The sequence below is a fragment of the Epinephelus fuscoguttatus genome, linkage group LG5 (assembly GCF_011397635.1).
Source record: "Epinephelus fuscoguttatus linkage group LG5, E.fuscoguttatus.final_Chr_v1".
Taxonomy (NCBI): domain Eukaryota; kingdom Metazoa; phylum Chordata; class Actinopteri; order Perciformes; family Serranidae; genus Epinephelus; species Epinephelus fuscoguttatus.
Genome location: NC_064756.1, coordinates 24,197,487 through 24,212,399, shown reverse-complemented (window position 1 = coordinate 24,212,399; position 14,913 = coordinate 24,197,487). Strand labels below are relative to the sequence as shown.

The 14,913-nt window shown below is 41.9% G+C and overlaps 1 protein-coding gene across 1 annotated transcript in view; it reads right to left on the bottom strand.

Annotated features, from left to right (window-relative positions):
• LOC125888802 (SH2B adapter protein 2) overlaps positions 1–14,490 on the bottom strand; it is a 36,686-nt gene extending 22,196 nt beyond the window's left edge. Inside the window, exon 1 of the mRNA XM_049576410.1 lies at positions 14,260–14,490. The gene's annotated coding sequence lies outside the window, so the exon portion shown is untranslated. The remainder of the gene's footprint in view (positions 1–14,259) is intronic.
• Between the last annotated feature and the right edge of the window lie 423 nt (positions 14,491–14,913).

Genomic DNA, 14,913 nt, shown 5'->3' with positions numbered 1-14,913 from the left:
CGGGGGTCTCAAATTAAGCTGTTTCGACTGGACGCACAAGAGCACTGTGTTGCTGTTGTTGTTGTTTTCACTCATATTCTGCCCCCAGAGCTGAAAAATAAAGCCAATGGGGAAGTGCCAAAAACTGCAGTTCCTCAAATGGCCACTAGAGGCTGGCTCCAAAACAGGAGACAACGCCCATAGACATCCACGTTAAAATGCTTGACTTTAAAACAGAATTAAACATGTTTACAGCCTGGTACAAAACCGATTTTGGTCTGTAAAACTAATTTCAACATTCATGAGTAATCTTTATATTACTCACTTGTTTACATTTTTAAGACTTAAAGTTATGGCCAAACAGTGGAATTTAAATCAGTGGATACATTTTTTCGAGCGTCGCAGCCCGTACTATATGACTTGTTTAACAATCAGGATTTAATCTATTTGGTCAGTTAAATTTTGTAAAGTCTAGAAGAACCACAAGATTAAATCATTTTATCCCCATTCAAGATAGCGGAGCACTAAAAGGGAAGTAGCCGGCCTGGCTAAAAAGGAATGACCAGGGTCCCGCCTCCAACACTGTATCCCAGGTCTCTTAATACCTTCATGTTCAAAACAAAAGTCCAAAAAACATTGGGTGACATCACGGTAGCTACATGCATTTTTCTATACAGTTCATGATAAAAACCAAAGATCCCAAGATTGGAGGATTTTCATAACCTGTCATCCATTGACAGAAATACATCATGACAGGCCTGAAAGACTTGTGGTGCAAAAAGAACGAGACAAGATGTTCGAATTTGTGGTGATGGTCTTATCCACAAACTGATAACGAACACAGCAAGAGAGGAAACAAAAAGAAAGAAAGGTGTGATAAGTATAAATGGCATATATGCTATTAATAATAGCTTCATTAATGGCAAATGCTAACTTTTACTGCAGTAGCCAGTAATGAGCCATGTAAAACAACTTTTGCGTTGCCAGAGTTGGATGGTAGTCTTGTCGAGCCACGTGTGTTTTTGGCGGAGCGGGGGTACCGCTTGCTTGGCTATCAGCAGCTAATGCTATCTCTGGATGGTGGAGTGTGAGGTGAGCCCTCATGTTCATGGTATTCCCAGAATAATTTATTCTTACATGACATTGCTTGCAAATCGCTTGCAAAAAAAATAAGTCGAGATGGCATGTAAGGTTGGTCGAGCGGTGAAGGCAAAAGAAAGAGGACTTTAAACTGTTCAACAGTCCAATTTTTTTATTTCCCTTTTCTTTTCCAGCAGTGGGTTAGGTGCAGCAATATGTATAGTGCAGTTCAGCTGGCCAAAACTGAAGAAAAACTAAAACAAAAATCAACTCTGCACCAGGCTATACCCCCCTTAAGTTTGGGCCCCTGGCAGTAACAGCCGCTGTGGCCGGCTTGCTAGACAGATCTCAGAAACTCGAGAGAAGCTTCCAACTCCTGCATATATAGACAATAGCTCCTCCTACACATGTGAAATACAATTAATAAATCAGTCAACAATCAGCAGTGATTAATTCATACTCTTCAGACTACTTTTTATAAGCCAACAGTGAAAAACATTGCTACACACTCCAAAAGAGTAAAAATGTTCTGCTCAAAATCAACACTTGCACAAATATCTCCCCAAAACTCCCCCTCATCCATACTACACTTGGCACATTCCCCCAGGAACTTGACTATAAAAGGAATCCAGATGGGCGGGGTCTGGTTTGGCAGTTCCTGAGTCCAAACCAGAGGTTGGCCAAGTGCAGTCTAGAGAATTAGTCAAATAAAGAGATTTAAAACCACAATATTGTCACTTTTCTTCCTGACTTCATGTAAATGTGCCTGTGACACTGAAGCACCAAAACAACTACACGCCTACAACTACCAGGTTTCAACCTTAATTGTGCTAATTACCAACCCCAGACACCTGCCGGCTAGATGGTGTGTGAAAGTGCCTGGAGGTGGACAAGCATTGTGTGTGTTTGTCTTTTACCATTAGAGGTCACGCGGCATCCCTGTGACATGGCGCATTTGATTTCTTTCTCCAGTACCTCCAACTTTGTTTTGATGAGCTTCCAGCCAAATGCTGCTGGTTTTTCAGTGATTTTTGTGTGCATGATTCTGATGTTTTTTTCTGAAACTATGTATGTTGACAGTGTAGCAGTAGCTAGGAGTACGGCAGGAGCTATGGCGATAAAACTAAGAAGGGTCCATGAAAAGTTCTTGGAATGGATGCTTCAGATAAAAAGAAGGTCGGAATTAAGAGGACGAGTTAAAGACAAAATATTTGCACAATAGGTCTTGAGCAGAGCATTCCTGGGGAGATGCAGCGAGCTCACCTGCAGGCATAGGTTGACAATATTGATGTCAGTACTCTCACTGCCAGAGGGGGGGGACACAAAAGGTCTGTACTGCATCTTTAAATTTTAGTTTTCAGGAGAGGTTAGTTTCAACAATACGGCATTTGGCTCCTTCCAGGGACCAGTAGCATTCTGGAAAAGAGCTGAAGAGGATCAGGACTAAAATCCATCTATTAATAACTTATGAACACTTATAAGGCTTTAAGACTCATTAGAAAGTAAACTACCAGCATTTATAACTGATTTGTTACCAAATAAAAAGAAGCATCAGCCTAAGGGATTTTTCACAACCTGCAACCCAAAATTTGTTCTTAAAATGTTTCATAACGGAATTATGAGGCAATAGTAAATGTTTAATACCACTGAAAAAAACTGTTAGTTACAACTCTAAAACATTTTTTGAGAGTAGTGGTACAGAGTTGATAAAACTAAAAGTAAAAACACTTTCCACTTCCATTCATGAATCCATTACTTCATTCACCCAAACATCCATTCATTCACTTATTCACGCCACATCAGGTTTGTGAGTTAAAATGCTAATCATGAAGTGTTGTTGTAACAATTATCTCGCTCCCAGTGTGTGTGTGTGTGTGTGTGTGTGTGTGTGTGTGTGTGTGTGCGTGCTGCTGCTGCTGGCTGCAAGGAAGTCAATACACATTCAGCTATTTAAAAACCTGCACTGGGCCAACTTTCCACTCATTCAGCAGAAAAACAACAACACACAGTGAGGTGCGTTTGTCAAAACTCCTGTCCTTCCGCAAAGATGAGGATGTGCCTCTCTCAAGGATAGTGAACTGACTGTACGCTGCGCCCACACACACCGACACACACAGACATTCACTCACCGAGTCAGCATGAAACTTAAGCCATGAGACGCTGGAGGAAGTGGACAGCATTAAGGTTTTCTGAGGCTCAGCAGACTGAAGCAGACACATACTGCAAAGCACACAGGGGTATAAAGCAACAATGATTGGCTGAGAACAGAGAGGAGGCAGAGGTGGAGAGCATTTACTCAGGTATTGCAATTTTAAGGTACTTGTACTTCATTGGAGTATTCTCATTTTATGATACGTTATATGCTCCACTACATTTATTTGACAGAAATTTAAATGAAACATAAAAAGTTCAACAAACACACTGTTACAGATTAAACCAGTGCCTCCTGACCTTTTTAGCTTTTGACCTCTTGTAATAAAGTTGCATTTGTTGAGGTCATCTCCTCAGATTGTTTACTTTAAATGTTTGCCCATTGAAGTAAACGTATTACATACATAAGTTAAAAAAAAAAAAAGATTAGAAACAACTCTGGAAAATGAAAAACAGTCATATTGTGACCTTTTTGAGGAGCCTGACCTCCAGGTTCTGGACTGAACTACTAACTGTATAGAAAGCAGAGTCAAACAACAGTGCCTGAAAATATCGTCTTTGCTGACCACTGGTTTCACCTGGCTGCAGGTAAGTACAGGTGGACTCCAGGGCCCTGTGACATCACTGTGGGGTGTGGATACACACTTCTGACCAATCCAGCCACACCTATCAGGGATGCAAGGTATGGTAAAACCTTAGACTGTATTAAAGAAAAAAAAAAGTGGACGTAGCTACCTAGACATCACCCATTGGTTTGTGGACTCTTGACTGGACTTTTGAAGCCTTGAGTTCATTTCAGCAGTCGCTAGCTTGGATTTTTGGAGCCAGAGGAGACCATATTTGGACGAGAAGGTGGGGCTGCAGAGGAGCAAGTGGTGGATCCGAGAGCCAGAGGTGACACCTTGAAGACAGCCTGTCACAGGCCCTTAATTATACAAAACCTTTAGCCTTAACAGAATGTAAAACAGGTGAGTAAAAATTCACCCCCTGTACAGTTGACATGACTGTTAAAATTAGCTAAAGACACCAAAACCATTTTTTGTATCTGCTGCAGAGTAGGGCATTTCAAGAAGGGGGTTATGGTTTTGGAGCCAGCCTCAAGTGGCCATCCAAGGAACTGCAGTTTTTGGCACTTCTTTGTTTTTTCGCCCAAGAGGTTGCCGTGTAGGTGAAACCGGCTTGAAACCTTCAATCAGAGAGGGCAGCAACTACTTCTCAGTTTGATGTCATGTTACTCTTCATGTTAAACGTATTAACAAACAGTTGCTTACATACATCTAGCAGTAGTGGAGCACTAGTATGATTCATGTGGAGGTGTGTTTCTGCCCACCTGATGAATCTGAGTCCAATATTCACTCTCCTTTCACTCTGTTTTTTTTTTCTTTTATTTATTTATCCATTTATTTTTTACTTTTTAGCTGCTACATGCTCCAGCTAGTCTCTGTCTGCTGTCTGGTGTTGAGCTGGTATTGTACATGAGGTGTACATTAAGCACTTGAGAGTGAACCAGAACAGTAAAGTTGTGGACCGGACAGCTAAAGAAAGAGCTGAACCTCACTGGAAAGCTCTGGAAAGCTGAAAGGAGGTGCAGATTCAGGTGATAATTCTCTGTAAGTTCATCACTATAAGCAACCACTTTCATACTACCATTTGATCAACTCGTTTGATATCACTTGAAAAACATGAATTATATAGCTACTTTAAAAGTAGGGTTGTCAGTTACTCTTTGTAAACACCAACAAAAAAGAAAGCAAACCCCAGATTTACTCTTCGTTGGCGTTTGGGCTCGCTATATTTGCTTTTTTTGGGCGCTGTGTTTCTTGGATGTGTTTGGCTTAAAGTCTGGCACCTGGTAGCTACCTTTTTATAAAGCCCCAACCTCGACTGAGTGCACTAGGGGTACACGCCCATCAACGTCCAGAACACAGAAAATAAGAAGGAAATAATTAAATACAGGCAGAAGGCAGAGTCTCTGCATTAAAATACACCACCACACACTTCTAGAAGGTCACAAGTGATACTGTGCGAGGCTATACATTGTTTTTTAGGAAAATCCTGCATAGTATATCTTTAAGTGCATGTTCCTTTGGACTTAAGTTGAGGATGGAATGGAGGCCTTTCACTTGGACTATATTTAAATTGTCCTGTTGGTACTTTTACTTAGGTAAAGGATCTGAGTGTTTCCAGCACTGGAGGGGGGTCGTGTTTTTGCTCCACGGGCCAGCTGCTAAAACAATCAGTGAGTGTGTGGAGGTGGAGGAGACAAGGGGAGCGTAAAGAAAGGGAGACGCACTGCAGGGAGAGCGGGAGCAGAGGAACCATGTAGAGTCTCACATCCCCACGACTCCCCTCAGTCTTTTTAAGGCCCATTGATGGAACTGAAGTACAGAAAAACAGGACTGAGGGGAGTCTGGGGGAATCTAAAAATGTTCACCTCCATCCTTCAGGCCTCAGACGCCCCTCCTCTCCTGTATCTCCTCCCTATCTGTTGTAAAAATCTACCACTACTGTGCCCCTTCCTCCGCCTCCTCCTGCTGCTTCTTTGCCCAGGGGAGCAGGGCTGATATCTCTGTCAGATGGTTGGGAGTTCTGTCTGTAACAGTAAACTGACTGGGGAGGAAAGGGAAGAAACATTACTGTGCAGGGAGAAGCTATCAACTGCAGCCTGCAAAACACATCGTGCAAGATACGTTCACTTCATGCACTTCGTCGAGCCCTCACAGGACTGAACTGTGCAGAGCCAAGAATTACATATGCCTGATTAACACTGTGGTGTTGTGGGTAGTAATATAGAGCTACTTAGGAAACGATACTGTTGCCAAGCATAACGGATGTACAAGGATTTGTGTTTTTAAAGCCGTGTGTACACATACCTCCGTGCACTTACAGAGATAAACACTGTATATGTAGACTCCTACATCCAAACACACGTCGCTGCGAGCAGTTTCATGCCAGCGGCACGCCCCTCGGGGAATGGCTGATGAAGATGATTGGTGATGTTGTGCTCTCACCCCGGGGAGTTTGGGCCCTGCCATGCTTTCTAAGATTAGCCCACTCTACAGCACCGCACATTACTAGCAGTACACTCAGTACAGTACAGCGCTCTACGTACACAACATCTTCAAGGCTATGTGAATCCATTAATTATGTCTTCTTATATAAGACGTAAATACTGCAGCTGTTAAATGTTGATTGAGGACATTTCAGGACATAAGACATATATTTGTCACAGAGGCGCGACATAAAATAACGCTGTTGCATTTATGTTGGGTTCATGTACGTTAAAATCACTCGCAGTGATTTTAACGTACTGTTACTGTCTGTAAAGCATGTATAATAAGAAGAGTTGTAGCTATTAGTCAGTTAATCAATTAGTCCAGGGGTCGGCAACCTTAACTATCAAAAGAGCCATTCAATGCCACAAAAAAGAATCCGTCTGAGCCTTATAATGGAGTTTAACTCAGCCTTTTAGGTCTAAATTATCCTATCACCATTACTAATAGGTCTAAATGAGCATTAATTATTATGCTTAACCACAAGGGGATGGTATTACAAGAGAAGCTTGGTACATATCTGTCCACACACTAATAAATTCTCGATTTTCCTACCAGACTTTCCTTATTTGGATTTGTAATCCATAGCCTAGCTGGGAAGACTGGCTACTGCTATCGAGGTTTTGCAAAATTCAGAGGAAAAGGCGCCAGGCTGTAGATGTATGATGCACTTTTTAGTTGATGAAATGTATAGGCTTCACATTTTACAACTGGAGAATGTAAGAATTTCTTTAGGTCTACAACAATGATGAAAATGTTATGTCCATATAAGAGCCACATGTGGCAGCTGAGCCTACCTGCAAATTATTCTGACCAAAAGTCACAAAACTCAAAAAGATATTCACTTCAACACGAGACAAAAGAAGTATTAAAAATCCTCACATCTGAGAAGATAGAACGAGTAAATGTTTGTCATTTTTGCTTGATCAAACAACTGAAACGATGCCAAACACTTCCCCCCTCCAGCGTCTCTGTTGTGAGGATTTGCTGCTTTTCTTTGTCTCATCTGACATTTTTGGATTATGGACTGTTAGAAAAGAAAATTATCAGCAGATTAATTGTTAATGAAAATAACTGGGTCGATAGAGCACCGATGCAATAAAGGGTTATATTTTACCCAGCAGCTTGTATGGTGGCTCACTGCCATCGGAAAGAAAGAAAGAAAGAAAGAAAGAAAGAAAGAAAGAAAGAAAGACCTATATAAATCCAGAAGACCAACAACAGGCTGTTTTGACCCATTTTTAGTGTTATTGTTGATATGGCTATGACATGTTATATTAATACTATAGCTTTTTTAAACCTTACTCATTATCCGTACACCCACGGGGGGGCGAGAGGTGGGGTACACCCTGGACAGGTCACCATACTCTCATAGAGCTGACACATAGAGACAGACAACCATTTATGCTCACATTCACACCCACGGCCAATTAACCTAATCGCATGTCTGACTGTGGAAGGAAGTCAGAGAACCCTGAGAGGCCGTTTACACGTGGCCGGCTATTTTCATAAATGGACATTTCACCGTCTCCGTTTTCAAAAAGATCTTCGTTTACACTTGCCCATGTCTGTATATACACAAGGGCACGCCAAACCTGTAGGTGGCAGTGTAACGAGAAGCTCAAGCCTTCCATGTATCCATTGTCACCATAGCAACATAGGTCGCACTTTTGACACAGGCGCAAGTTCCGGCGCATACTGTGACGTCGGCTGCCTATAACTCCGTTTATCTCCGTTTATCTCAGTTTACATGCAAACGCGCAACTGGAATTTTCCAAAATGTCCACTCTGGCCGGAGTTTTTAGAAAGACTCGTTTTCAGAGGAGAAATCTCCGTTTGCGTGTAAACGAAGGGCACAAACGAAGGAAGATGTCTCCGTTTATCAAAATCACTGTGTACGTGTAAACGGCCTCTGAGAAAGCCCACCCTGACATGCAAACTCCCCACAGAAGAACCCTCTTGCAGTGAGGCAAGGGTGCTAACCACTGCTCCACCATGTCACCTTCCTTTAAACTTACATGTTTCAAGTTTGAATTTCATATCTGCATTGTGTTGTACAACTAACAATACATTTGTGACAGTTTTGAGGTCAAAAATCCATATTTCTGTTTCGGTAAATAAACCAAATAGTAATACGTCAATAAATAACATTAACACTTAGTCAAAACAACCCATTTGTACTTGATAAAGTTAACTCAGTATTGCGTCTGCCCTATACTGACATAAACTGTAAATATCCAGTTAATGACAAACACTGAAACTAAAGCTAAGACGCACAAAGAAAGTGACAGAGATGCAGATATCAGCACAAATAAGTAGGAAAGGAAGAAAAGCAGACAGTGACACAGGAGGGAATCCACGCTGACAAAAACTGACTCACCTACAGAAGTTAAACGACAGAATATTACAGTAGACATCCAGGTGGGTGTGTGTGAGAGGGAGAGAAGGAAACTTTGAAACGGCTTTAGAAGTGAAAGGAAAAGCAGAGCACATGCAGACACAGGATAGAAATCCCAGGAGTACGGTGGCCACTGAGAGCTCAACCCGCTGCAAACTAAAAAAACACATGCAAATAGACACTACACAAGCAAATAAGGAAACATCTTCACCAACTTGCCGACAAATACGCAGAGTTTAGAAAAAGCTCTGCAAGAAGCTCACAACACAACAGATACTGTTTCAAAGAGACGCTAAAAAGTGATGCACATGGCTGCAACATGCTGCCATAGTTTGTGGCTGAAGGAAGTAATTGAAGTCGGCTATCCTTCATAGTGATTGCACAATTCAGATTTTATAATAATTAGCAACAGGCTAACTCCAGCAGATATCTGCAATAATATATGACTCATCAAAAAAAGTCTAACTTTAGGTCCTTTAGTCGACAAAAATAACTTCATAATTCACAAACGGCAACAAGCACTACATATCAGGTACTTTTTTTCCCCCAAGAGATTTTCACCAGCCTCACCCTGCTGTGCTGTGATTGGCTAGCACTCATCACGCTGATGTGTTTAGGAAGGACACGGTTAGAGTTACAGCGGATGCCCACTATACACGACCAATTCGCTTAAACTTGCGTCTGCCCTGTTCTAGCGGTCACTTACAACTGCAGCTTGAGGCTGTCCTGACATGAGCTCTGTTTGAATGTTTCAAATTGTCACATCTTTGTGTCACGCTGTCAGCTTGGTCGGCATCACAGGTATCCCAGCATGCTTTGAGCAGCGAATCAGTCGGTTCAAATAAACAATGAATGGGAGCAAACTTCTGGTTGTGTACAGTGGGCATGCACCGTTACGCAAAGAGGTCGTAGTTGAGGTTAGTGCTTGTAAATCACAGCAAGGGTTGGGTATCAAACTCTGTACTTTTAAGGGTACCAATGGAATTACATAAGTAGTACTAAGTACCAATTTAGTTTATATCAATCTGTGCCAAATGCCAGCAACAGAGCACCACAGAGCCGCCGGGTTGCACTTCAGAAAGGAGACGGAAGCATCTCAAAGATGGGAAGCCAGCCATGGAGCTCCACGGCTGCTCTATTGGCTCCCAGCAAGCCAAAACAATCGCTGCAGCTCTGATCTGCCACGATAGTTTTGGCGTCTGGTGGGGTTTTTTTGTTTGTTTTTTTAGTACTAGCCTAATGTCACTGCTAGATGAGAGGACATGCACACATACACACAGACAGACAAACAGAGGCAGATGATTTGCTCTATGTGTTGGTAGAAAAGAGCAGAGGAGCACAACGTCTTTGGAGTCTGCTAAAGTCACGCATGCAGCTTACTCAAAAGTGATTACAGTTAAAGTAAAGTACCTTAAAAAGGTACAATTGTGTACCGAATTCGAGGTAACGGAACAGGAACTGGTACCGGTATTGGTTTAAATGTGAATGGTAACCAACCCTAATCTCAGCATAGTATAGCGGGACTAGGTGGTACACTCTTGGGGAAATAAAATAACGTGCATGTCCAAGTCGTGTGCATGTCTTTTTTGTGTCCCGTGGAAAACAGTTTCCGTTGAGTTGTGAGCATACATGCACATGTCGTCAGATTGACGTTACCCTTCATCATCGTGTGTATTGCGCTTTTATGGTCACCGTGCAGGAGGGAGAAATCACTGACAGAGAGGCTTGATGAGTGAAGCGGATCAGACGTGGTAGTAAGAGGAAGAGCAGGAGCAGGGTCAGCTGTGATAGACCTCTTTTCTTGACCTTCTTTTAGATCTGTCAACTTCAGAGCAGCCGGTCAGCGACCTTTGACCTGACCCCTGATAACCCTGTCTCCCCCTGATTCAACCTGAATGTTGTCTGGAGAGTTTGTATCAGTTTGGATGCAACACAGAACCACCAGACAAAAGAGCGTCTGTCTTATGAAATGCATACAGCCCTGATCCAGACACTGATACACCTGGCTGCAGAAACTTATCTGAGTGAGTGTCTGTGCGTGTGCGTGTGTGTGTCTGTGTGTGTGCGTGCGTGTGTGTGCATGTGTAGAAGCAGACAGATGCAATGAGTGATAATAAACTAGACATAACGAGAAGATGGAGATTCCTCAGACCGAACACTAACAATCTGACTGGTGTTCACCAGCCTGCTTATGTTTTTATTCACCACTTCACAATGCAGGTAGCAGGGCCTCATCACGCAGATATATTAAACACATTAATTAGCGTGTCCTCTACCAGCAGGCTCTACTTGCTCTCTCTCTCCCGGCTTCTCTGGCTAGCAGCGACAATGTAAATATTGAGTGAGCTCAGGCATCCATATGGCAGCCAGTGATAAAGGACGGAGCGCGTGGGAGACGCACATTCCGCCACCGACTTCCATTTCCTGTCTCTCACCCACTGGGTCTAACTAATTTCACAGATGACCACAGGCCTCTCGCAGCGGAGAAATACTGCACAACCTGTGTGAGCATCAAGTGTGTCAGTTACTGGAACAGATGGGGTTTTTTTTTAATTCGGTGACGCAGAGTGAAGCTGGTGTAAAAAATAACAGGCTGATAATGACACAAAGGGATAACATTTACATGTACAGCTCCATGTAACATGACTTTTTACACTTCTTTGACGTAGTATTCCTTTGTGGTGTTGTATTTTGTCACTTGTGTTGCTTGTGTATTTAAACTCTTTCCTGACACTGTCATATTTTGTACTTTTAAGATGTTTTTATGTGTGAATGAATCGTGTGTATGTATTTGTGTTTGCAGACTTGCATAAAGCATTTTGAATTGAATTGAAATATGAAGAGCTGCACCATATTATTTTTACCATTACTTAATTTCACGTTAAGTCTATGAAATGTCATAAAATAGTGAAAAGTGTCCATGACAAGTTCACAGAGCTCAAGGTGACAGCTTTAGATAGTGTTTTTGGGTTCAGTTATCAGCCCTAAACTGAAACATATTTAAATTATCATTATATTAGATGTGATCATTTTCTTTTGATTTACGAATAGACTGATTGACTTATTATCTCTAAGGTGTACCACAATCCCATACCCCTGCAATAAATACTAAATTTGGGAAGATTTTGCTGTTCAGTGTTGAACCACTGTCCGACGGCTATAGATTCAACTGTGAGAGAAGCATTTTTGTGATCATTCTTCGTAGTATTGTGTGACATTATAAAGTGTTCTAGTGATTTATCTAATTTTACCTAGCAACCCACAGGACATATATCCTGTCCTGGTTGGTGTTTCATTACTTGGCTTGAAAATTTCTCATTTTAGTGAAAGAATCTTTGTCAAATTTGACTTGAGAGCAGTGCTGCTTCAACATTACTACAAGATAACACAGACATTACAGACGTTAGTTATGGAATAAGGAAAATAAATTCTATATTATAAGTCCCTGCCTTCGATTAGGTCAATATAAAATCATAACATAACGTGTCAGAGACATAATGTGCCCTTAGAGGACTAATATCAGGATATCACAATGATATGAAGGCCTCTGGGACACATTTTTTGTGGTAATCTTGTATAGGATGGCACAATGTTATTCTGCCCACATTGTGCAGGATATATAATCTAGCCTGGGTAGTGTGGCATCACTTGGCAGGCATCAGCTCCACATAACCTTGGTTTCAGTCAGAGTATTTTATAATCTCTGTACAATTTGATTTTAGATTACGGTTAGTTTAAATACTTCACAAAAACAGCATTACTATTAGAATAAAACACAATTTAGTTATGTGATAAGGGAAATAAATACCTTTGTTTAGGTCACTACAAAACAAAAGTGTGAATTCGAGTCACATGACTTGAACTCGAGTCACAAATTTGATGATTCTCAAATTATCTTGGACTTTCATTCACACCAATGTCTCTGGACTTCACTTGGACTTAAGCCTTTTTGACTTTAAAATACTTGATACTTTCCCCCAAGCTCAAGATAACAAAGTAAGTTATTTAAAAGGTGCACCACGGATCAGGTCATTTCCCTTAATTTACTGAATCAACTTACATTAACGCTATCCATTCCCAACAAGTCAACACCTAATTCCACAGATCCATTTTGTTTGAACCAATCCAACATCATCCAAACAAGTTGCAGGAGAGAACTACGAAGAACTAACGTTACATTACTGAGCACCAGTTGGAAAAAATTATACCAAAGATCATTTTGTTCACGTACAAAAACTACTTGGTGGTCAATAAAAAAATAAATGGCAGCATGTAAAACATGCATTTTTAAAATTACTGATGGGGACGCAAGAGCATTTGTGTAAATGTGATATATTATTACTCTGCAGATAAAATGGTATTACAGATGGTGAAGAACGCTTTATGACATGTTCAGGGCTTAAAACTCAAAGTTTAGGACTTGGGACTTGTCAGTATCGACTTGAGACTCATTTGTAACTGTCAAAACAATGACTTGGTTCCACCCCTGCTACAAAATCATATGTGTTGCACTGCATTATACTGTAAGGTGTTCCTATTATTCTGTCCACCCCCTGCAGAGTCGATGTAGCCTGGTAGCACACAGTATGAGCTCAGATCTGAAAAGCTTCACTTTTATAGAAGCATGTTAGATTTTAGAGGGATGCTGCCTCAATACCAGAACGAAACAACACGTCTATGATAGACTGTAGTTATGGGATCAGGGGAATGATGGGCCATCTTCTTTATTAGGTCACTATAAAATCCCAGCACAGTGCCAGAGACGCAGTACAGGAGTGTTATCACATATGACAGTGATGTAAAGGCCCATATAACAGCAGGCCTGTGCCCTGTTATAATCAGGCTTATTAGGCTTCATATTAACTGACTGTCTCATGTAGCCTATAAAAAGACACATGAGAGAAAGTCAATAGCAGGCCTGAAACAGGCCTACTGCAGGCCCACAGAGCCTATTTAAAGCCAACAGTGGATCGTTGTGCAGGCTGCGTAATGGACTTCATGAATGGGAATGCAGCTTCCTGCTGAATGGCTGACAGCTCAGGGTCCAGAAAGCTGGAGATGAATGGGAGCCTGCGTGCGGAGTCACGAGTCGGTACACTGATTTTGGATCATCTCGAGCGGGCCTGTGCATCACATCAGATCACATCAGGCCCCTGAGTCGTCCTGTCACTGACCAGACTTTACCCCCCTCAAGGCTATTAAATGGATCATCGGAAAAGCCCCTTTCACACAGCGACCCTCCTCAAGTCCGGGAAGCCTCATGCTCATCCTCAGTGTCTGCGCTCAGCACCTTAACACGAGCCGACTGCACTTGGCACCAAAAAGGCGACTGTTAACGCAGGATTCATCGCGGCAGGCTGACTGTGCGCGGGGATGGATCGGGTCTGACACCATAACACTGCAGCCTCCATCTCCTCCTCAGCACCTGGAGCTGTGTTGTTGTTGTTATTATCGCGGTGCTGCTGCTGATGATGATGATGCTCTTTCTCCTGACATCACCTGCACACCAACAGGCTCCGCAAACATGTCTAATCACAAACGTCAATATGCTCCAGACGCGCTAAATAAGAAATAAAAGAACGCAGCTACGGCTCTCACCTCAATGCAGGACTGGTTTCATGACGCTGGTGTCTCTCTGACAGGATCCCGGTTTATAGCGTGAAGATGATGTTTATTCAGGATCAGACATGGTTTTTATTCCCTCTTCATCTGGTGCTCTGCTCTCCGGTTTATAGGCGCTCACAGCCGGCCAGCTCACCCTCCATCTCTCCGCTCGACGCACTGTGCTGCTGTACCTTTTGCTCTGCTGTCCACAAGACCACTGACAAGCCTAACAGATTCAGAAAAAAGGCACTTCCGGTATATTCTTTCACAATAAAGTCCCAAGTTGGGGGACAAATGAGAAGCCTATATACGGTTACTGTTTGGGGCCCACAGTTGAGTTTGCCCCACAGATATGTAGACAGGGAGGCATGTAAAAATGTAAATGGGTTTTAATAATTTGATTGCAGTTTGATTACTGATACAACTATTTTAAGTTGCTTTTAATTACTTAATAATAGGTGGGAAAAATAGAGACAATATTCTGATGTAGTTGGTCTGGTTTGTTTGTTTATTTGTAACTGCTTTTTAAACCAATGTAAATATTAATTCATTAGCAGAGTGTTCCCTGTAGAAGAATGACACACTCTTGCATGTTTCATAATATATGACATATGACATATATGACATATATGCCCCCAAATCAGACTG